The sequence below is a fragment of the Odocoileus virginianus genome, chromosome 13 (genome assembly GCF_023699985.2).
Source record: "Odocoileus virginianus isolate 20LAN1187 ecotype Illinois chromosome 13, Ovbor_1.2, whole genome shotgun sequence".
NCBI lineage: Eukaryota > Metazoa > Chordata > Mammalia > Artiodactyla > Cervidae > Odocoileus > Odocoileus virginianus.
Window position 1 is genome coordinate 10,230,448 of NC_069686.1, and position 22,592 is coordinate 10,253,039.

General features: G+C 37.6%; 1 non-coding gene and 1 pseudogene across 1 annotated transcript; both read right to left on the reverse strand.

The window, feature by feature from the left end:
* Positions 1–11,949: 11,949 nt before the first annotated feature.
* On the reverse strand, positions 11,950–12,022 carry TRNAE-UUC (transfer RNA glutamic acid (anticodon UUC)). The gene has a single exon. It is a non-coding gene; the product is annotated as a tRNA-Glu (tRNA).
* Positions 12,023–16,170: 4,148 nt separating this feature from the next.
* LOC110146528 (heterogeneous nuclear ribonucleoprotein A3 pseudogene) lies at positions 16,171–17,235 on the reverse strand (annotated as a pseudogene).
* Between the last annotated feature and the right edge of the window lie 5,357 nt (positions 17,236–22,592).

A 22,592-nucleotide genomic window follows, 5' to 3' on the forward strand; every position in this document is an offset into this window, starting at 1 on the left:
GGCAGCTTTTTGCCTATACCAAATGATAAAGGTAATTTCAAGTATTTTTTAAATTAACACAAATTAGTTTTAGGGGGAACTTGTTTGTTTAACTTATTACTTTAGCATTAGGTAGACATAAGCCATGTGATTGATTGTTAAATCTAAACATGCTAGTTTTAGCATTGTGTACAAAGTAGGGTGCTGTTTGGAAAAAATGCCTGGATATTTTCCCTCATAGTTATTATTCTTGATATAAGGCCAATAAAAAATCTAAAAAAAAAAAAAACTAAAAAATGAAAAGAAATAATAATAAGAAGAAACTTTGGAAGAGAATTCCCTTTCAAAGAAAGATGACTAAATTAATCTAAAAATGTTGAGTACATTCAGCCAACTGTTTAATGCAATGGGGAGATGTAGGCTCTTCAGGAAAGGATTTCTTATAGTGGCACTGCGGAATTGGCCTGGCAGAAACAGGGAGACAATCCCTCTGGTCAATTTTTATTGAGTTTTATAAAAGTCACTCCATTATAAATACATTCTTTCTCTGGTTTGGGGCTCTGCTGTGCCTCTCCACCTTCTCTATTTTTAGCTTTGCCCATATTAAAAGATTCTATACTAAGGTAATGGAGAAGGAAATGGCAACCCACTCCAGTAATCTTGCCTAGAGAAGTCTATGGACAGAGGATTCTAGTGGGATGCCTTCTATGGGGTTGCACAGAGCCGGACACAACTGAAGCGACTTAGCAGCAGCAGCATACTAAGGTATCTTTGGTGTGAACTTTCTTGAGAATATTTTACTGGCACCTTGACTTGCAGTAAAATAACCCAAGCCTAAGACTCCAGTGTGATATAATGAATATGACATGGGGTCTCTGAAACGATAATTTATACTCATAAGGCAATGAAATACCAACGATTCAAAAAAAAAATCATGGAAGAGTTATAGAAGATTTAGGATAGGGCATTTAAAATCATATTTTTAGGAACAATGAAGTGAAAAATCAATATAGAAAGAACTAGCATTTTCATTTTTGAACAGAGTACTCAGGGCACATTGCCACAGAAATGAATTTACATGATTATTCATCACTCATAATATTCAGAGTTGTAAGCACTTTCTCAGACATTTAAGAAGATTTCAGTTCCACAACAAAATTTTAGCCAATGCAAAAGGCTGTGTCTCTTGTCACCAATACGTGGACTTACTAGTTAAAAGCTGACAAATGTTTTGAATAAATAGCCTACTGGTAATAAAATCCCCATGTGCCAAAGATAAAGAATCTCAGGTCAGAGTGAGCAGGAACTGAAGCGAAATGCTAGGTGATATAAAAATAAAACAAAGCATAGGCTGTGATGGAAGGATTGGGCAAGGGGGGAAATGAGGGTGGATTATTGGTCTTATGCTTGAGAGGAAAAGGAGTCCTGCTTGAAGTCTCCTTGGAATCAAGAGTTAGAGCTGAAATACTAGGACGAAGCCAGGATTATGAAATGATTGCCTTGCCTGAAAATAATGCTCAAAAGCACCGTTTGCCTTGACAGAGGCTAGTAACTGAGTAGCTGGCCGTCTCCTAGTGAGAGTGGGCTCAGTCACTCGCAGAAGCCGGAAGCCTGAGCATGGACATTCTATTGTCTGGCACAAGCCTCATCACATTGGAAGTGAGCAATTATTTACTGAATGAATGAATACTACTTCTTCATGCAGGTACCACAAGTAGGTACCAAATAAAACTGTATCTCCAATTTTCTTGAACACCTACTATGGTCCAGGCATGTTTACATATGGGGATACAAAAAAGGAAAAACAAAATAAATACAATCCTTGACTCATGAAACTCACATTTTAGTTATCGGAAAATCAGCCACAAATAAATACGCAAGGATAAATATAAACTATGTCATGTAATGGCAGGTGTTATGAAGAAAAATTAAGTGGAGGAAATGAATAGCAAAGGAGCTGTTATTCTATATAGTATTATTAGTGATGGTTTCATTCATGAAGTGACATTTGAGCAGCCCTAAAAAATTTAGATTGGCTAGTTTTCTGTGATTATGACTTTAGTGTGTCTGCCCTCTGATGCCCTCTCACACCTACCATCTTACTTGGGTTTCTCTTACCTCGGATGTGGGGTATCTTGAGAACCCCATGAACAGTATGAGAAGGCAAAATGATAGGATATTGAAAGAGGAACTCTCCAGGTCGGTAGGTGCCCAATATGCTACTGGAGATCAAAGGAGAAATAACTCCAGAAAGAACGACGGGATGGAGCCAAAGGAAAAACAACACCCAGCTGTGGATGGGACTGGTGATAGAAGCAAGGTTGATGCTGTAAAGAGCAATATTGCATAGAAACCTGGAATGTTAGGTCCATGAATCAAGGCAAATTGGAAGTGCTCAAACAGGAGATGGCAAGAGTGAATGTCAACATCTAGGAATCAGCGAACTAAAGTGAACTGGAATGGGTGAATTTAACTCAGATGACCATTATATCTACTACTGTGGGCAGGAATCCCTTAGAAGAAATGGAGTAGCCATCATGGTCAACAAGAGAGTCCGAAATGCAGTATTTGGATTCAATCTCCAAAATGACAGAATGATCTCTGTTCATTTCAAAGGCAAACCATTCAATATCACAGTAATCCAAGCCTATGCCCCAACCAGTAATGCTTAAGAAGCTGAAGTTGAACAGTTTTATGAAGACCTACAGGACCTTTTAGAACTAACACCCAAAAAAGATGTCCTTTTCATTATAGGGGACTGGAATGCAAAAGTAGGAAGTCAAGAAACACCTGTAGTAACAGGCAAAGTTGGCCTTGGAATACGGAATGAAGCAGGGCAAAGGTTAATAGAGTTTTGCCAAGAAAACACACTGGTCATAGCAAACAGCCTCTTCCAACAACACAAGAGAAGACTCTACACATGGACATCACCAGATGGTCAACACCAAAATCAGATTGATTATATTTTTTTGCAGGCAAAGATGGAGAAGCCCTATACAGTCAGCCAAAACAAGACCAGGAGCTGACTGTGGATCAGATCATGAACTTCTTATGCCAAATTCAGACTGAAATTGAAGAAAGTAGGGAAAACCACTAGACCATTCAGGTATGACCTAAATCAAATCCTTTATGACTATACAGTGGAAGTGAGAAATAGATTTAAGGGACTAGATCTGATAGAGAGCCTGATGAACTATGGACGGAGGTTTGTGACATTGTACAGGAGACAGGGATCAAGACCATCCCCATGGAAAAGAAATGCAAAAAGGCAAAATGGTTGTCTGAGGCGGCCTTACAAATAGCTGTGAAAAGAAGAGAAGTGAAAAGCAAAGGAAAAAAGGAAAGATATTCCCATTTGAACGCAGAGCTCCAAAGAATAGCCAGGAGAGATAAGAAAGCCTTCCTCAGTGATCAATGCAAAGAAATAGAGGAAAACAACAGAATGGGAAAGACTAGAAATCTCTTCAAGAAAATTAGAGATACCAAGGGAACATTTGAGGCAAAGATGGGTTCGATAAAGGACCGAAATCGTATGGACCTAACAGAAGCAGAAGATATTAAGAAGAGGTGGCAAGAATACACAGAAGAACTGTACAAAAAAGATCTTCAGGACCCAGATAATCATGATGGTGTGATCACTCACCTAGAGCCAGACATCCTGGAATGTGAAGTCAGGTGGGCCTTAGAAAGCATCACTACGAACTAAGCTAGTGGATGTGATGGAATTCCAGTTGAGCTATTTCAAATCCTGAAAGATGACGCTGTGAAAGTGCTGCACTCAATATGCCAGTAAATTTGGAAAATTCAGCAGTGGCCACAGGACTAGAAAAGGTCAGTTTTCATTCCAATCCCTAAGAAAGGCAATCCCAAAGAATGCTCACACTACCGCACAATTGCACTCATCTCACATGTTAGTAAAGTAATTCTCAAAATTCTCCAAGCCAGGCTTCAGCAATATGTGAACTGAGAACTTCCAGATGTTCAAGCTGGTTTTAGACAAGGCCGAGGAACCAGAGATCAAATTGCCAATATCCACTGGATCATCAAAAAAGCAAGAGAGTTCCAGAAAAACATCTATTTCTGCTTTATTGACTATGCCAAAACCTTCAACTGTGTGGATCACAATAAACTGTGGAAAATTCTGAAAGAGGTGGGAATACCAGACCACCTGACCTGCCTCTTGATAAACCTGTATGCAGGTCAGGAAGCAACAGTTAGAACTGGACATGGAACAACAGACTGGTTCCAAATAGGAAAAGGAGTACATCAAGTCAAGTATTGACAATATACAATACTGTATATTGTCACCCTGCTTATTTAACTTCTATGCAGAGTACATCATGAGAAATGCTGGGCTGGAAGAAGCACAAGCTGGAATCAAGTTTGCCAGGAGAAATATCAATAACCTCAGATATGCAGATGACACCACCCTTATGGCAGAGAGTGAAGAGGAACTAAAAAGCCTCTTGATGAAAGTGAAAGAGGAGAGTGAAAAAGTTGGCTTAAAGCTTAACATTCAGAAAACTAAGATCATGGCATCTGGTCCCATCACCTCATGGGAAATAGATGGGGAGACAGTGGAAACAGTGTCAGACTTCATTTTTTTGGGTTCCAAAATCACTGTGGATGGTGACTGCAGCCATGAAATTAAAAGACGCTTGCTCATTGGAAGGAAAGTTATGACCAACCTAGACAGCATATTAAAAAGCAGAGATATTACTATGCCAACAATGGTCCATCTGGTCAAGGCTATGGTTTTTCCAGTGGTCATGTATGGATGTGGGAGTTGCACTATAAAGAAAGCTGAGCACAGAAAAATTGATGCTTTTGAACTGTGGTGTTGGAGAAGACTCTTGAGAGTCCCTTGGACTGCAAGGGGATCCAACCAGTCCATCCTAAAGGAGATCAGTCCTGGGTGTTCATTGGAAGGACTGATGCTGAAGCTGAAACTCCAGTACTTTGGCCATCTCATGCGAAGTGTTGACTCATTGGAAAAGACCCTGATGCTGGGAGGGATTGGGGTCAGGAGGAGTAGGGGGCAACAGAGGATGAGATGGCTGGATGGCATTACCGACTCGATGGGCATGAGTTTGAGTAAGCTCCGGCAGTTTGTGATTGACAGGGAGGCCTGGCATGCTGCGATTCATGGTGTCACAAAGAGTCAGACATGACTGAGCGACTGAACTGAGCTGAAATGAACTGGTACCTGAATGGCCTAGTGGTTTTCCCTACTTTCTTCAATTTAAGTTTGAATTTTGCCATAAGGAGTTCATGATCTGAGCCACAGTCAGCTCCTGGTCTTCTTTTTTTTTCCATTTATTTTTATTAGTTGGAGGCTAATTACTTTACAATATTGTAGTGTTTTTTTCATACATTGACATGAATCAGCCATGGATTTACATGTATTCCCCATCCCGATCCTGTATAGAGCTTCTCCATCTTAAGTTGCAAAGAATATAATCAACCTGATTTTGGTATTGACCATCTGGTGATGTTCATGTGTAGAGTCATCTCTTGTGTGGTTGGAAGAGGGTATTTGCTATGACAAATGTGTTCTTTTGGCAAAACTCTTGTTAGCCTTTACCCTGCTTCATTTTATATTCCAAGGCCAAACTTGCCTGTTACTCCAGGTATCTCCTGACTTCCTACTTTTGCATTCCAGTCCCCTATGGTAAAAAGGATATCATTTTTTTGGTATTACCTCTAGAACGTCTTGTAGGGTTTCATCAAACCATTCAACTTCAGCATCTTTGGCATCAGTTGTTGTGGCATAGACTTGGATTACTGTGATTACTGCTGTATTATTTTTTCTAATGTTAATCTGTCTATGAAAAGGAAAATAAATCATTACCATATAAAATTTACCAGTATTAAAAAATAAGGCATGATGGTATAAAAAATAAAAAATAAGGCATGATGGTAAAAAGTTTATATTAGAAGTAGGAAAACAGTTTAACATTAGAAAAAAGAATAGAGCAAAATATCATATTAGCAGACTAAAGGGTTAAAGAGAACACCTCAGTAGTTTTCAAAGAAGAAATTGGTAAAAGGTACTGTATGTTAAATATAAACTCTTTGCAAGCTAAGGATAGAAAAGAACTATCTTAACTTGATAAAGGACTACTACCAACATCCCCTACACTTAGTGACAAACATTTAGAAACATTTTGATTCAAGTCAGAAAAGAATATATTCGATCAGCCTATTTTTCACTGTTTTACTGAAGAATCTGACTGATGCATTAAAAGTAGAAATTTTTTTAAAAATAGAATAATGACAGGGAGGGAGGAAGCAAAGTGATTTTCATTTGTAGGTGACAAAATATACATCAAGTCCAAGAAAATATGCAGACAAATGTTAGAACTAAAAAGAGTATAAAAGGATCCCCAAATATAAAAAAAATCAGCATGTGAAAATAAATCTGTACATCAGCCATAACCAACAATGAAATCTTAGAGAAAACTGATACCACTCAAAAATTATAAGAAATAACTCCAGAAAGAATGAAGAGATGGAGCCAAAGTGAAAACAATGGCCACTTGTGGATGTGCAAACACCCTCTTCCAACAACACAAGAGATGACTGGACACACAGACATCACCCTTACAATTATACAGTGGAAATGACAAATAGGTTCAAGGGGTTAGATCTGATAGACAGAATGCCTGAAGAACTATGGGACGGAGGTTCATGACATTGTGACAGGAGGCAGTGATCAAGACCATCCTCAAGGAAAAGAAATGCAAAAAGGCAAAATGGTTGTCTGAGGAGGCCTTACAAGTAGCTGTGAAAAGAAGAGAAGGGAAAGGCAAGGAGGAAAGGAAAGATTCAAGCATCTGAACGTAGAGTTCCAAAGAATAGCAAGGAGAGATAAGAAAGCCTTCCTCAGCGATCAACACAAAGAAATAGAAGGAAACAATAGAATGGGAAAGATTGGAGATCCCTTGGAAAAAGATTAGAGATACCAGGGTCTGCCTGCAATGTGGGAGACCTGGGTTTGATCCCTGGGTTGGGAAGATCCCCTAGTGGAAGGCACAGCAAGTCACTCTAGTATTCTTGCCTGGAAAATCCCCATGGCCAGAGGAGCCTGGCAGGCTACAGTCCATGAGCAAAAGCCAATTCTTAAGCTAATTAATTTCTGGTAAATTAGCTATAGGAGGTTAAAAAAAATGCAAAGAGTAATTTTCTGAAATTCATAATGACTTTAAATCAAGACCCAAATTGTGTGATATTGAAAATGTTATTAATCAAATACCTTTTTTTTTTTTTTTTTTTTGACCTCTGCAGATGCAGTACCTTAGTTTCCCAACCAGGGATCAAGCCTGTGCTCCCTGCAGTGAAAGTGTGGAGTCTTAACCCCTGGACCATCAGGGAAGTCTTCAAATAGCTTTAACACTAGGAATTATATAAGGAAGGCACCTCTTGCATGGAGCAGGCAGTGGTCCCAACACACATTGATATACAGACTAAGCACAAGAGAAGGCATTAAAAATGAAGATCGCCATAGGTCACCTGAGAGATCTCAGGCTTAGGTTCTGGAGGTGAACCTGGGGCTCTCTGTTGGTAACAAGACCCCATGTTTCTCTTATGCAAGAGCCCTTTGACGACACTTTAGGAAAGGTGGGGAAGGAGAATCAGGAGATATCCTTCTGGTTCCTCTTTTGGCAAATAGCAGTGCCATCTTTCTCTTTCTCTTTTCTGTTCCCCAAACACAAAGATGTAGGTAGCTGAAATGGACACTGGGTGGGTAAAGAGAAATGTCAACTACCTTTATACTTTTGATCTTAATATTCTTTAATGTACTTGGTTATTTATTCGAGGTTCTCTGCTATAGTATGCATAGTGATTTGGTCCAAAAGACTTAATCTATCCTCTGGTCTTGAATTCCAAAACTGTAATTTTGGAATGTGGTCTAAGTCACAGTGGTGCAGTGAAGCTGAAATGAGAAAGTAAGTAAAATGATATGTAATGCAAATGTGAAATCATATCTTCACTACCAGATTTTATTTATTAAAGATAGCTAAAATATTCTAAAGGTAAATGTCTATACTTTGTTGAATATGTGTAGTTTTATTTCAAAAGGGAACCATATAACTACAAGCTCTAGATAAGAATTTGAATTTGAATTCTCTACCTGAACAATGTACACATAAGTCTTTGATTTCTTAATAAACCAGAAAGATCCACTTTTCCAGACAGGACTACAAATATGATATCTTTCCTATTTTTCTTAGCTAACTACTTGACCTCTCCTCTATCTTCAGCAGTGGCCACAGAACTGGAAAAGGTCAGTTTTCATTCCAATACCAAAGAAAGGCAATGCCAATGAAAGATCAAACTACCATACAATTGAACTCATCTCACACGCCAGCAAAGTAATTCTCAAAATTCTCCAAGTTAGGCTTCCACAGTACATAAACCAAGAACTTCCAGATGTTCAAGGTAGATTTAGAAAAGGCAGAGGCCCAGAGATAAAATTGTCAATATCCATTGGATCATCAAAAAAGCAAGAGAATTCCAGAAATATATCTAATGTTTTGTTGACTACACCAAAGCCCTTGACTGTGTGGATCACAACTGTGGAAAATACTGAAAGAGATGGGAATACCAGACGACCTCATCGGCCTCCTGAGAAATCTGTATGAAGGTCAAGAAACAACAGTTAGAACCAGATATGGAACAATGGACTGGTTCCAAATTGGGAAAGGAGTATGTCAAGGCTTGTATTGTCACCCTGCTTATTTAACTTCTATGCAAAGTACATCTTGAGAAATGCTGGGCTGGATGAAGCTCAAGCTGGAATCAAGATTTCCAGGAGAAATATCAATAACCTCAAATATGCAGATGACACCACCCTTATGGCAGGAAGCAAAGAGGAACTAAAGAGCCTCTTGATGAAAGTGAAAGAGGAAAGTGAAAAAGCTATCTTAAAACTCAACATTCATAAAACTAGATCATGGCATCTCATCCCATCACTTCATGGCAAATAGATGAGGAAATGATGGAAACTGTGACAGACTTTATTTTCTTGGACTCTAAAATCACTGCAGATAATGAATGCAGTCACAAAATTAAAAGGAGTTTGCTCTTTGGAAGAAAACTATGACAAACCTAGACAGCATATTGAAAAGCAGAGACATTACTTTGCCAGCAAAAGTCTGTCTAGACAAAGCTATGGTTTTTCCAGTGGTCATGTATGAATATGAGAGTTGAACCATAAAGAAAGCTGAACACTAAAAAATTGATGCATTTGAACTGTGTTGTTGGAGAAGACTCTTGAGAGTCCCTTGGACTGCGAGGAGATCCAACCAGTCCATCCTAAAGGAGATCAGTCCTGGGTGTTCATTGGAAGGACTGATGCTGAAGCTGAAGCTCCAATACTTTGGCTACCTGATGGGAAGAACTGACTCCTTGGAAAAGATCCTGATGCTGGGAAAGATTGAAGGCAGAAGAAGGGGAAGACAGAGGTTAAGATGGTTGGATGACATCACCGACTCGATGGATACGAGTTTCAGCAAGCTCCAGGAGTTGGTGATGGACAGGGAAGCCTGGCATGCTGCAGTCCATGGGGTCACAAAGAGTCAGACAAGACTGAGCGACTGAAATGAACTCCTGTATCTTAGCCATGGAAGGCAGAAGACCAGAATCTCGCTCTAGGATATCATTGGGCCGCTTGTCCAAGATTCCTGGGGTTCACTTAGTAAAATGCACAGTTGCTGGAGCTGTTTTCAAGCATGGTGAGCAGTGGAGCATTCCGATCAGCTCCGTGTAAGTCCCTGATATATGAATGCCTTTGCCTCTGTTTTCAGCACTGTGTGCTGCTGTCGTAATCTGCTCCTTTGCACCCAGCAAGGATTACTCTTTTCCATTCAGTCATGATATCTGATTTGTACCCAGGTTGTAGCTTTGTCAATCACATTTGTGTGCAGAACACTTGTTTAGCTCCTAATGATGAGGCAGTCCTTCTCTTAAGATTCTCTGTTTTAAGCGTGGCAAGATTCTGCAAAGAATTCATTCTGCAGTCATTCATAGTGTTTTCTTCCAATGACCCCAGTCAGAAACTCTAATCCCGAGCACAGAGCATAAACTAGGTTGAAATCCTTTTGTTTCTAGTAGCTTTCTCTATTGCTAGGAAACTTTTCTTTCTCCCTGTGATGTTCTCAATTTCAAGGGGGTTATTAGGACCAGCAGCCTTCATCAAAGCAAAAAATAGATGCTTTATATTCTTTCCCAGGAGTAGTGTGTGTAAACTGGCATTTGTAAAATAAAAGGGGCTGATCCAAAGACTCTGAAAACAAAGAATAAATGCTTCAAACTGACTTGTGTTTTCTAAATCCCACCTAAGCAAGGGTCAATGACTATCACAGGAATTTTAGTGTTTAAATCTTTTAAGTGGGATATGCATTCATTATTTCTTATGTGTCCACTTTATGTTCCAGTGGTCATGTATGGATGTGAGAGTTGGACTGTGAAGAAGGCTGAGCACCGAAAAATTGATGCTTTTGAACTGTGGTGTTGGAGAAGACTCTTGAAAGTCCCTTGGACTGCAAGGAGATCCAACCAGTCCATCCTAAAGGAGATCAGTCCTGGGTGTTCACTGGAAGGGCTGATACTGAATCTGAAACTCCAATACTTTGGCCACTTCATGCGAAGAGTTGACTCATTGGAAAAGATCCTGATGCTGGGAGGGATTGGGGGCAGGAGAAGGGGACGATAGAGGATGAGATGGCTGGATGGCATCACCGACTCGATGGACATGGGTTTGAGTAAACTCCAGGAGCTGGTGATGGACAGGAAGGCCTGGCATGCTGCAGTTCATGGGGTGGCAAAGAGTCAGCCACGACTGAGTGGCTGAACTGAACTGAACTGATGTTCCAGTTACCTTACATTCAACCAGCACACTCACATATGGATATCCACTTAACCTCTGCAAATATTTTCCTTCACATGTCTCCTTAAAATTGACTTAAACTTGTCTTTTTTCCTTTTTGCTTAAAAATGAAAAGTTTAGCTTACCAGGCACAAACATAACCTTTTCTAGTTGATTCATATATCAAGAGATGTTTACATTGCCACATATTATGTACTTTAAGTTTTGTTATTAAAAATAATCTAGAGATAGAAGAAGAGCATTGAGTAAAATATAAATATTTTGTCTATAGGTTTAAGGTAATTTTCTCTCAACAAAAAATATTTGCCAGCCTGTAAACTATTCACATGTCCCTGTGAAAATGATATGCACCTAATGATGGTGATCACTGGAAGTATAATACCAATATTAAAGGTCGTTTCCATTTGAACTTTCTTCTAGACTATGATTATTTCAGGTATGAAACTGTGAATATGAGTTTCTTTGAAGTGAAAATATCAGTAAACTGGGAAACATGGACAATGAAGCTATTTTGTATCTAAATGATGAGGCAGAGGCACGACCTCATTGGATTTCCATTTTCTCTTATGCATAAAGGGGATATAATGACTCTTGCTCATTTTGTGAGCAAGATATGAGAAAAATACATATTTATGATACATCATTGAATAGCTGAACTTCTAAAAATTGTGTGCAAATTGATTTTTTCAGGTTGAATTAGAAACACAATAGGAAAAATTTTTAGGAAATTTATAATACATTCTTTTATGGATGGTATTTTTACTTTTTAACACCTCATATATTTAGGTTAAAGCTTAATCCATTATTTTTCTCATAGTATTTATATTTAACCATATAACAATTCCCTGAAAATAGTTTTAAAGAAAGCTATAGTAGTTTGTGATTAAACTTTTAAACTTTAGGAAGGTCAATATTCTAATTAAGTCCTTATAAATAATATTTGTAAATTATGTTAAAAATTCTGGCCAACACAATAATAGCCCCCCTTTTCTGCTCAAGTACATCGGTAAACAAATTTCAGGGCTTTTTTATTTCTATTTTTTTAATTCAGAAGGGCTATGCAGCATGTGGAATCTTAGCTCCCTGACCAGGAATTGAACCTGGGCCCTTGGCAGTGAAAGTGCTGAGTCCTAACCACTGGACTACCAGGGAATTCTCAACAAATTTCACGTTTAAAAAGGCTAAGTTTGGAAGTTTCTGAGCATTTGGAATACTGATAAAGTGTTAATAAAAGTGATAGGGGACAATTTGAAAAAAACTGTAGTGTATAGATTAGAATTCCAACTTGAAGGCAATGACAGAACATTCTAAGCAAGAAATTTGATAAAATATTAATAAGCAATAAAAATAACAATGCTTTACTATATGTAGGTTAGCAAATACAGTACTATCAAATTTTGTGTTTAATGGAAGTTTAGTTTGAGAGAAAATGGTACATATTCTCATCAGAGCACTGTAGAAATTTATTGCTTATAAATATATTTAATTGTAGTACACTTGCTGGTTTAGGACTTTTTTAATCATATTCACTTCATAATCACTAAATCCACCTGCAAACCTGGAGGAAGAAAAAGGAAGAAATATATGTACAACACTGGGTATATATTTATACTTAAATTATACTTAACTGAGCCTTAGTTTATGATTTTTTTCCAATTATGATGTTTACGTGGTTCACATTTGGTTCACTGATGTTATATAACTGAATTTTTATCTGCAGCTGGATAAATACACCATCTTGGCTTATTAGAATTACAAATCAAACGGTAAAGAACAATGGTGATTTATTATTAGAGCCAAGAGCAAAAGTCACTTAGTAACAAATTCATAAACTATCTATTCCAGCATTCACTAGTCATGTGAGGCATGTTTTGTTCCATCTTTTATGCAAGGTCTTCTCAAAAACGAATGAGATAAGAAAAACACATTGAAAAACTTTTTATATCTATAGTCTTCTTAAAAATTTTCGTTAGTATTTTGCAGTGAAAAAATCTTTATCCTTTTTAAAAATTTCAATGTACCACTATTTTAACTGTATCCTTAAATATTCTACATCTCTATTTTTAATGGCTTGTGGTATATTCCCTGTGAAAAAGATACCATTAGTTCAATTGCCTTTTTCCTCTATGTGGTTTAGAGTAGAAAGATTGTTTTGTCTTTTATAAACATACAAAATGACATTGTTTAGCTTTCTAGGTCTCTTAAGTGGTAATTTGGGGGAGAAAACAGTTCTCCTACCATAGCTGTTGTACAAAACGAAAAAGGTGAAACAACTGCTTCTGTCCCAAAGGCACAGCTGTCCACACTCAAAGTGAATGTCATTCCAAGAATCAATTGTGTGTTGAGAAACAAGCCACTCAAGGCACTAGACTGTATTTTCAAAAAGTAAAACAAAGGAATCTCTAGTTTATAGGCTTTTTTAATAGGAGGATAAAAGTGTAGAGTCATTCTTTCCTCATTTTTTTAGATGGCTTAAATCTCACTAATGTATTGGCACATTGCTTTACATTTACCTTCCAATTTTTTTTCCAGTGGAAAACTGTTTCAGCTTATACAAGGCAGCAGTCTTCATATGACCAAAATAATATTTACCACCAAATGTTAACATTTTAACTCAAATGTCTAAAGTGGAAACAGCTAATAATTTTATTTGCCATAACAAACGATATAAATTGAAAAAGAAAATTTTACCCATCCATCAAAATAAACATTTTCCAATTTGGTAATATTATATAACACAGTAACATTTTAATTTCCCCTTTTTGTTTAATTCAGGCAATGATTTTTATTTTTCCCTAATTTACTGATGGAGGATTGTTCACATTGTGAAGCATGTTTCTTTTCAAAGAGTTGGACTATCATTCTAAGTCTCATCAGCCATGGGAGCTCAGCAAATATGGAAACAGTTTGGGACCAGCAGTACTTAGATTCCAGGCTGTTGGTTCATGTTAAAGTCAATCTATCTGCTGCCCATGGCTCCAGAAGCAGAATTAAGCTTCCTAAGAGTCTGGGAAGAGCCATGCACATATCACACTCAAGCCAGATGGGTGCTGTCATTTTTTACAGGATGAGAGCAAGCAAAAATTGAAAGCAGACATTAGGTCATGTAAACTGGGTGTATGGGGGAGAGATTACTAGGCAAGGTTTCATATTTTAGTTGGCATACTGGGGGCCAGGACCTTACTCCAGGCATTCCAAATCCTATAATCTGAATGCCCATATTCATTACAAAGCTCACCAGTGTTCTTAAACCACTGCAGGACTTTGAAAGGACCTAGTGAACTGAAGGAGTTTGGTATGTGGTAGTGTTAATGTAGTAGATTGACATAGAGTAGGGATTGATATTATTTAAAATATTTTTTAAATATTTTTAAATTAAAAAGTACTTCAGATTTAGAAAAGGCAGAGGAACCAGAGGTCAAATTGCCAACATTTGCTGGATCATCAAATAAGCAAAAGAATACCAGAAAAACATCTACTTCCACTTTATAGATTACGCCAAAGCCTTTGACTGTGTAGATCACAGCAAACTGTGGAAAATTCTGAAAGAGATGGGAGTACCAGACCACCTTACTTGCCTCCTGAGGAATCTGTCCGCAGGTCAAGAAGTAGCATTAAGAACCGTCCATGGAACAACAAACTGGTTCCAATTGGGAAAGGAGTATGTCAAGGCTGTATATTGTCACCCTGCTTATTTAACTTCTATGCAGAGTACATCATGCAAAATGCCAGGCTGGATGAAGCACAAGCTGGAATCAAGATTTCCAGGAGAAATATCAATAACCTCAGATATGCAGATAACACCACCCTTATCGCAGAAAGCAAAGAAGAACTAAAGAGGCTTTTGATGAAAGTGAAAGAGGATAGTGAAAAAGCTTGCTTAAAACTCAGCATTCAAAAAACTAAGATCATGGCATCCGGTCCCACCACTTCATGACAAATAGATGGGGAAACAATGGAAACAATGAGAGACTTTATTTTGTTTGGGGGGGGGGCTCCAAAATCACTGCAGATGGTGACTGCAGGCTTGAAATTAAAAGATGCTTGTTCCTTGGAAGAAAAGCTATGACCAGCCTAGACAGCATACTAAAAAGCAGAGACATTACTTTGTCAACAAAGGTCCGTCTAGTCAAAGCTATGGTTTTTCCAGTAGTCATGTATGAATGTGAGTTGGACTATAAAGAAAACTGAGCACAGAAGAATTGATGCTTTTCAACTGTGTAGTTGGAGAAGACTCTTGAGAGTCTCTTGGAAAGCAAGGACAGTCCAACCAGTCCATCCTAGAGGAAACAGTCCTGAATATTCATTGGAAGGACTGATGCTGAAGCTGAAGCTCTAATACTTTGGTCATCTGATGTGAAGAACTGACTCCTTGGAAAAGACCCTGATGCTGGGAAAGATAAAAGGCAGGAGGAGAAGGGGATGACAGAGGATAAGATGGTTGGATGGCATCACTGACTCGATAGACATGAGTTTGAGCAAGCTCCGGGAGTTGGTGATGGACAAGGAAGGCTGGTGTGCTGCAGTCCATGGGGTCGCAAAGAACTGGACACGACTGAGCGACTAAACTGAAGTATTTCATTTTTTTTTTTTAAGTTTGAGTTTTTTCATTTGAAGGTAAATCTAAATGCTATTAAATTCTTGATGCTATTTACATGCTAATTTAAATACCCAATTCTAAAACACACATTGCAAACATATAAATATCTATTCTCTCCACATGTCAGAGCCATTCATTTCATGGTTTGGAAATGGGGAGAATAGATCCCCCTTAAACTGAAAGTCAACAGGTGTTTCTTTACAGTTAACTTTAGCAAAATTCATACAAAATAGTAATTAACAATGATCTTCTTTACTTGTTAACTCACAAGGAGACACCTTCAAAACTGTATTTTGTTAAAGTTTCTGTACTAAAATGTAGAAAAACTGAACTACACAAATATTGAAAAGTTAAAAATCCTTAATTTTTTATTTCTGGTACCACCACCACAATTTACAGGGCAATATACCTGATGTAATGAAAAGAAAAAGAAAAAGACAAAGCTACAACAGATAAAAGACCTCAGGAATGTACATCTAATTGACACTACATTGCATTAATCAATAGCTGCACTTTTTGCAAACTGTGGCTATGACAGTCCTGAACAAGAAGGGTTTCCTGTTTAAGCTGCAGTGACTTTTCTGACTATGGATCATCGTTCCTCTTGTGGCAGATTTTTACAGTTCCTCTAACGCATTTGGGATGACTGTCTCAAAGTAACCTGCAACTTTCCTGACAACTCCTTGCTCTCTTTCCTGCTAAGAACTGTAGCCCTTTCCTTCTAAGTTTTTAGAACCTTCTGCTGCCATATCCACCACTTCCACCACCAGATCCGTAACCACCACCATAGGGACTGCCCAAGCTTCTTCCACCGAAACGACCTCCTTTCATGGGTCCATAATTTGATTGCTGTTGTCCACTATAATTTCCAAAATCATTATAGTTCCACCACCACCATAGTTTTCTCCAAAATTTCCTCCTCTAACACCGCCACCATACCCACCACCTTGGTTTCCACATCCTGGTCCGCCACCACCGTAACCTCCTCTACTACTATAACCAGGACCACCGCCAGAGTAGCCACCATCACCTCCAAATCCATTATATCCACCATCACCTCCTCCATAACTCCACCTCCACCACTACAGCCTCCTCCTCCACCAAAGTTTCCACCACGGCCAAAGTTACCTCCACCACCTCCAAAGTTTCCTCCAACAACCCTTAAAGTTGCCAGACCCACCTCCACGACCTCTTGTGATCCAGCAGATTGCATCTCTTGTTTAGAAAGGGCCTTTTTCACTTCACAATTATGCCCATTAATAGTGTGGTATTTCTGAACAATGATTTTATCAACTGTATCATGATCATCAAAAGTTATAAAAGCAAATCCTCTCTTTTTCCCACTCTGCCTGTCTTCCATAACTTCTATGGTTTCAATCTCGCCATACTTTTCAATGTAGTCTCTCAAATTATATTCTTCTGTATCTTCTTTAATACCACCAACAAAAGTTTTCTTCGCTGTTAGACAGGCACCAGGCTTTACAGAATCCTCTCTAGAAACAGCTCTCTTTGGTTTCACTACACACCCATCAACCTTGTGTGGTCAAGCTAACATTGCTGAATCCACTTCTTCAACACAAGAGTAAGTCACAAAACCAAAGCCTCGGGAACGTTTTGCTTGGGGGTCTCTCATCACCACACAATGTGTAAGTGTGCCCAGTTTCTCAAAATGTTCTCTTAAGCTATCATCTGTAGTTTCAAAGCTCAGACCACCAGTAAACAGCTTTGTCAACTGCTCTGGTTCCTTGGGATCATGAGCCTCCATTTTGAGACTGGACTTGCCTCTTCCAGCTGAAGTTCAATATGGGAACCTGAAGTACTTCAGAATTATTCCTATCAGTAGGGGAAAAAAAAAAAAGCTGAAATCTTATCATCTGCTAACTTGAATAAAAGGATCTTGTCTTCTTTAAGTAGACTCTGTCGTTTTCAAATCAGTAAACATTCTGAACATTTTCTCAGAGATCCCTCTTGATAAGCCTTTTTTATTTTCTCTACTTAGCAGAAAGACGCAAGACCCAAGATTTCTGAACCTAATACCCAGAACCGAGATTTAAGGGGATAAGTGATAACTGACATGACCTAGGGGTTCCCTCCTGGTTCAGTGGTAGAGAATCTGCCTAAAATGCAGTAGTGAAAGTGAAAATTTAGTCACTCAGTTGTGTTCGCCTCTTTGCAGCCCCATGGACTGTAGCCCACCAGGTTCCTCCGTCCACAGGATTTTCCAGGCAAGAGTGCTGGAGTGGGTTACCGTTTCCTTCTCCAGAGGATCTTCCTGACCCAGAGATCGAACCCGGGTCTCCCACATTGTAGGCAGACACTTTACCGTCTGAGCCACAATGCAGGAGAGCAGCGTTCAATCCCTGGGTGGGGAAGATTCTGAAGAAGGAGATGGCAACTCACTCCAGTATTGTTGCTTGGGAAATCTCACGGACAGAGGACCCTGGCAGGCTATAGTCCATGGAGTCACGAAAGAGTTGGACATAACTTACTGACTAAATGACAAGAAAGAATTATATTTAATCTCGCAATAAACTATAATGGAAAATAAAAAGGAAGAATTGCTCTTATACTAGGAATTGCTCTTACATGAACACATATAGATGCTTTGATTATTAACTTATTTAATCTTTCTGACAACAAAATAGGTGTAATCATTGTCTACATGAGGAAACTGGGCATATTGGCTGAGTAACTTGTCCAAAGTCATAGAGTTACTACCTATGTCAATTCGATCCCTGGGTTGGGAAGGTCCCCTGTAGGAGGGAATGGCAACCTACTTCATTATTTTTGCCTGGAGAATCCCATGGACAGAACTAGTCTGTGGGGTCGCAAAGAGTCAGGCACAACTGAAGTGACTTAGCATGCATGCACAAGAGACAGTCTTTGGTCATATTTTTAGCCAGCCACCCCTGCTCTTTACCAGCAAACAGTACCAGTGCTGTCAGCGCATCAGCCATCTCATTAGAACCTTCGAAGGAGATTAAAATGATTTTTTTTTTTTTTTTTTACAGCTGAATCTGGTGTTAATGTGCTGTTTTTCAGCACTTTGTAACATTTTATGGATTCATGGCTTGGAAGACTGACTGGTCCAGGCTCTCAGTGTTTTACTAAACCATCTCAACAGCCTCTCAGTGAGTTTCCTACTTCCTTCTTCTTATCCTTTGTTTCCTCCACATGATATACTAAATAACTGTTAACTTCGAGTGCATTTAAATTATTTTTATCTTAATCTACCAATCCTAATTGATTCACTATTTTCACAGGCCATTTAGCACTCATGTAAGTTACTGTATAATTCCTTATACCTTCTTATTAGCATGGAGTCAAGATGGCGCTGAATGCATTGGGTTAGAATTCCACTTCATCCAATTGCTTGATATGTGATTAAAGACACGTTTCTTCTTCAGCAACATGATGATAGTAATACATCCTTTTAGGTTTGATGAGGATTCCTTGAGATTAAATGAGGTAGTCTGTCAAACCCCCAGCATGCAGTCAATTACTGAGTAGGCCTTGAACATTTGGCGGTTCTTTAACTTTCTTAGTTTTGAGCCATTTCTTCCGAAAATTCTAAATTTCCTTATGGTAAAAATGAACAATGTTGGTAGGAGTATTATTCTTTCTTTCATGCACATGTTTTAAATATTAATGTCAAATTTATGGATAGCTTCTTTTATGGCTTTGTACTTTATATCTTTCAAAGTTCTTCTATATTCTAAGACTGCAAATATATTTTTTGAAGCTTTTGTAGCTTTATTTTAGATATATTATGTTTTAATGATGTATAGTTGATTTACAATGTTGTGTTAGTTTCTGGTATTCAGCAAAGTGGTTCAGTTATACACACATATTCTTTCTCATTTCCTTTTCCATGATGGTTTATTATAGGATATTGAATATAAAGTCCTTTGTGCAATATGATAGGACCTTATTGTTCATCCATTCTTATATACAATAGCTTGCATCTACTACTCGCAAACTCCCAATCCACTGTTGGCAACCACAGGTTTATACTCAATAGATATTTATGCTTTCAATCTACCTCAAATATATGTTGCTTTTTGTCTTGGCACCAAGTTAGGAATCTAACCATTTTTTTAAATCTCCATTTGTTCAGTCCTGTTCTCAGCAGTTTGGATTCTGTTCTCCTCCATTTCTATATGTATATTAAGGTATTAGTGTCATATAATTCTGTTATATTTTTATAACATATTTTGAAATTTGATAGTGTAAATTCTCTCTTTCCTTCTTTTGATAAAGTTCTTTTTGGCTATTTTGTATCTTTTCTGGGAACTAAACTGTCAAGTTTCATTTAAAAATCTTTTTAGGCTTTGAAACATTGCATTTATCTTGTAACTTATTTAGTGAAGAATAACTACTTTTAGTAAATTTTATTTCCATTTAGAATAGGATATGTTCCTATAACTAATTATACCTCATTTTATATCTTACAGTAATATTTTTATTATGGATATTGCACATTTGCATAGGTTTTATTCCTACATCAGTTCAGTTCAGTCGCTTAGTCGTGTCCAACTCTTTGTGACCCCATGAACCGCAGCATGCCAGGCCTCCCTGTCCATCACCAGCTCCCGGAGTTTACCCAAACTCATGTCCATTGAGTCGGTAATGCCATCCAGCCATCTCATCCTCTGTTGTCCTTCTCCTCCTGCCTTCAATCTTTCCCAACATCAGGGTCTTTTCCAGTGAGTCAGCTCTTTGCATCAGGTGGCCAAAATATTGGAGTTTCAACTTCAGCTTCAGTCCTTCCAATGAACAGCAAGGACTGATTTCCTTTAGAATGGACATGTTGATCTCCTTGCAGTCCAAGGGACTCTCAAAAGTCTTCTCTAACAACATGGTTCAAAAGCATTAATTCTTTGGTGCTCAGCTTTCTTTATAGTCCAACTCTCACATCCATACATGACCACTGGAAAAACCATACCGTTGACTAGATGGACCTTTGCTGACAAAGTAATGTCTCTACTTTTTAATATGCTATCTAGGTTGGTCATAACTTTCCTTCCAAGGAGTAAGCCTCTTTTAATTTCATGGCTGCAATCACCATCTGCAGTGATTTTGGAGCCCAGAAAAATAGTCAGCCGCTGTTTCCACTGTTTCTCCATCTATCTGCCATGAAGTGATGGGACCGGATGCCATGATCTTCATTTTCTGAATGTTGAGCTTTAAGCCAACTTTTTCACTCTCCTCTTTCACTTTCATCAAGAGGTTCTTTAGTTCTTCTTCACTTTCTGCCATAAGGGTGGTGTCATCTGCACATATGAAATTACTGATATTTCTCCTGGAAATCTTAATTCCAGCTTGTGCTTCCTCCAGCCCAGCATTTCTCATGATGTACTCTGCATAGAAGTTAAATAAGCAGGGTGAAAATACGCAGCCTTGACATACTCCTTTTCCTATTTGGAACCAGTCTGTTGTTCCATGTCCGGTTCTAACTGTTGCTTCCTGACCTGCATACAGGTTTCTCAAGAGGCAGGTCAGGTGGTTTGGTATTCTCATCTCTTTCAGAATTTTCCACAGTTTATTGTGATCCACACAGTCAAAGGCTTTGGCATAGTCAATAAAGCAGAAATAGAGGCTTTCCTGGAGCTCTCTTGCTTTTTCGATGACCCAGTGGATGTTGGCAATTTGGTCTCTGGTTCCTCTGCCTTTTCTAGAACCAGCTTGAACATCTGGAAGTTCCCAGTTCATGTATTAGGAATTTTCTATCATTTTCAATTATGACTAACTCTTTTTTCTTTACATTTTCTAAACTTTCTATTGCTGATGCTTTGATAGGTATGCCTCATCAAGTTAGAAAAATTTCTTCTTGCTTACATACTTGCCAAATAAAAAATATCATAAATAGGAGTCATTTTTAATAAGTGGGCTTTTGAATTTATTAAAATGATTTTGTCTTTTTTCTGTTTAATATTTTAAAAAGTAAATTGCATTAAAATATTGTATAGTGTTTTATAGTGTTTGTTTGTTTATAGTGTTCGTTGTATAGTGTTTACCTTGCATTTCTGGCATCAAACAGCTTTTAATACACTGGTATATTTAATCTATTAACTTTTTAAAGAAACTTTGCAGCTATACTTAAAAGTAAATTTGGCTTGTGGTTTTACTTTTTATGCCATGCTTGTCTAGTTTAGGTATCAAAGTTTAAAATTATCTTAGAAGGACATAGAAAGATTTTTCTATTTTTTCCACAATGCTTTGAAAGTTTATCTCTAAAATTTTCTAAGATTTCTAAAAATCTATAAAAAACTATTCTTTGTATATCTTAAATTCTATTTTAACTAGGTATCGTGTATTTGTTAAATCTGGCAGCCGTAGCTTAGAACAAATCTGGCAACCATAACTTTATTTGCTAAATCTGGCAACCATAATAAACACTTCATAAATATGAGTGGCTCTATGATTTTACTGCTTTGAAATCAGAGTATTTTGCCTGCTGAGATTTCTTTTGACAGCTAAACACTGGTAAATTTTAATGAATGTTCTCTTGGGTACAAAGTTCTTTATATATTCATTATTTATAAAGCTAATGTTGAGAATTGTCTGTGCTACTGAATTCTAAATAGCTATAATTACTTTCAGTTTACTTGATCTGTCCACTTACAAGCAAGATATTAAAAACTTTATGTGCGTTTATTAATTTTGCTTATATTTCTTTCCATTTTTGTTCTATATATTTTTTCTGTTAAGGTAAAGTTTAGAGCATTTATTATTTTTATATTGTTCCTTTCATCACTATATAAAATCATATTTTCTTTTTCATACTTTGTCTTGATTTCTATTATGTCTACTACTAACATTTTTACATCTGCTTTCTGTTTGTTAGCAATTTTCTCCATTATTTTTCTTTTCAAATATTTTTATATCATATTGCTTTAGATAAATCTTTTATAAATATGATGTATTTAGAAATATATTTTATTTTTACCCAATTTGAAAAATCTCTGACTTTCATTAAATAGCAGCACACATCTATCTCATTTATATTATTCTTAACTGGTGTGTCTGGACTTTTCTTGCCATACTTTTTTGAAGGTTTCTATTTTTCAAAACTTCTTTGTATATATATATTTTTTCTCCCCTATTATCCATTACTTCAAC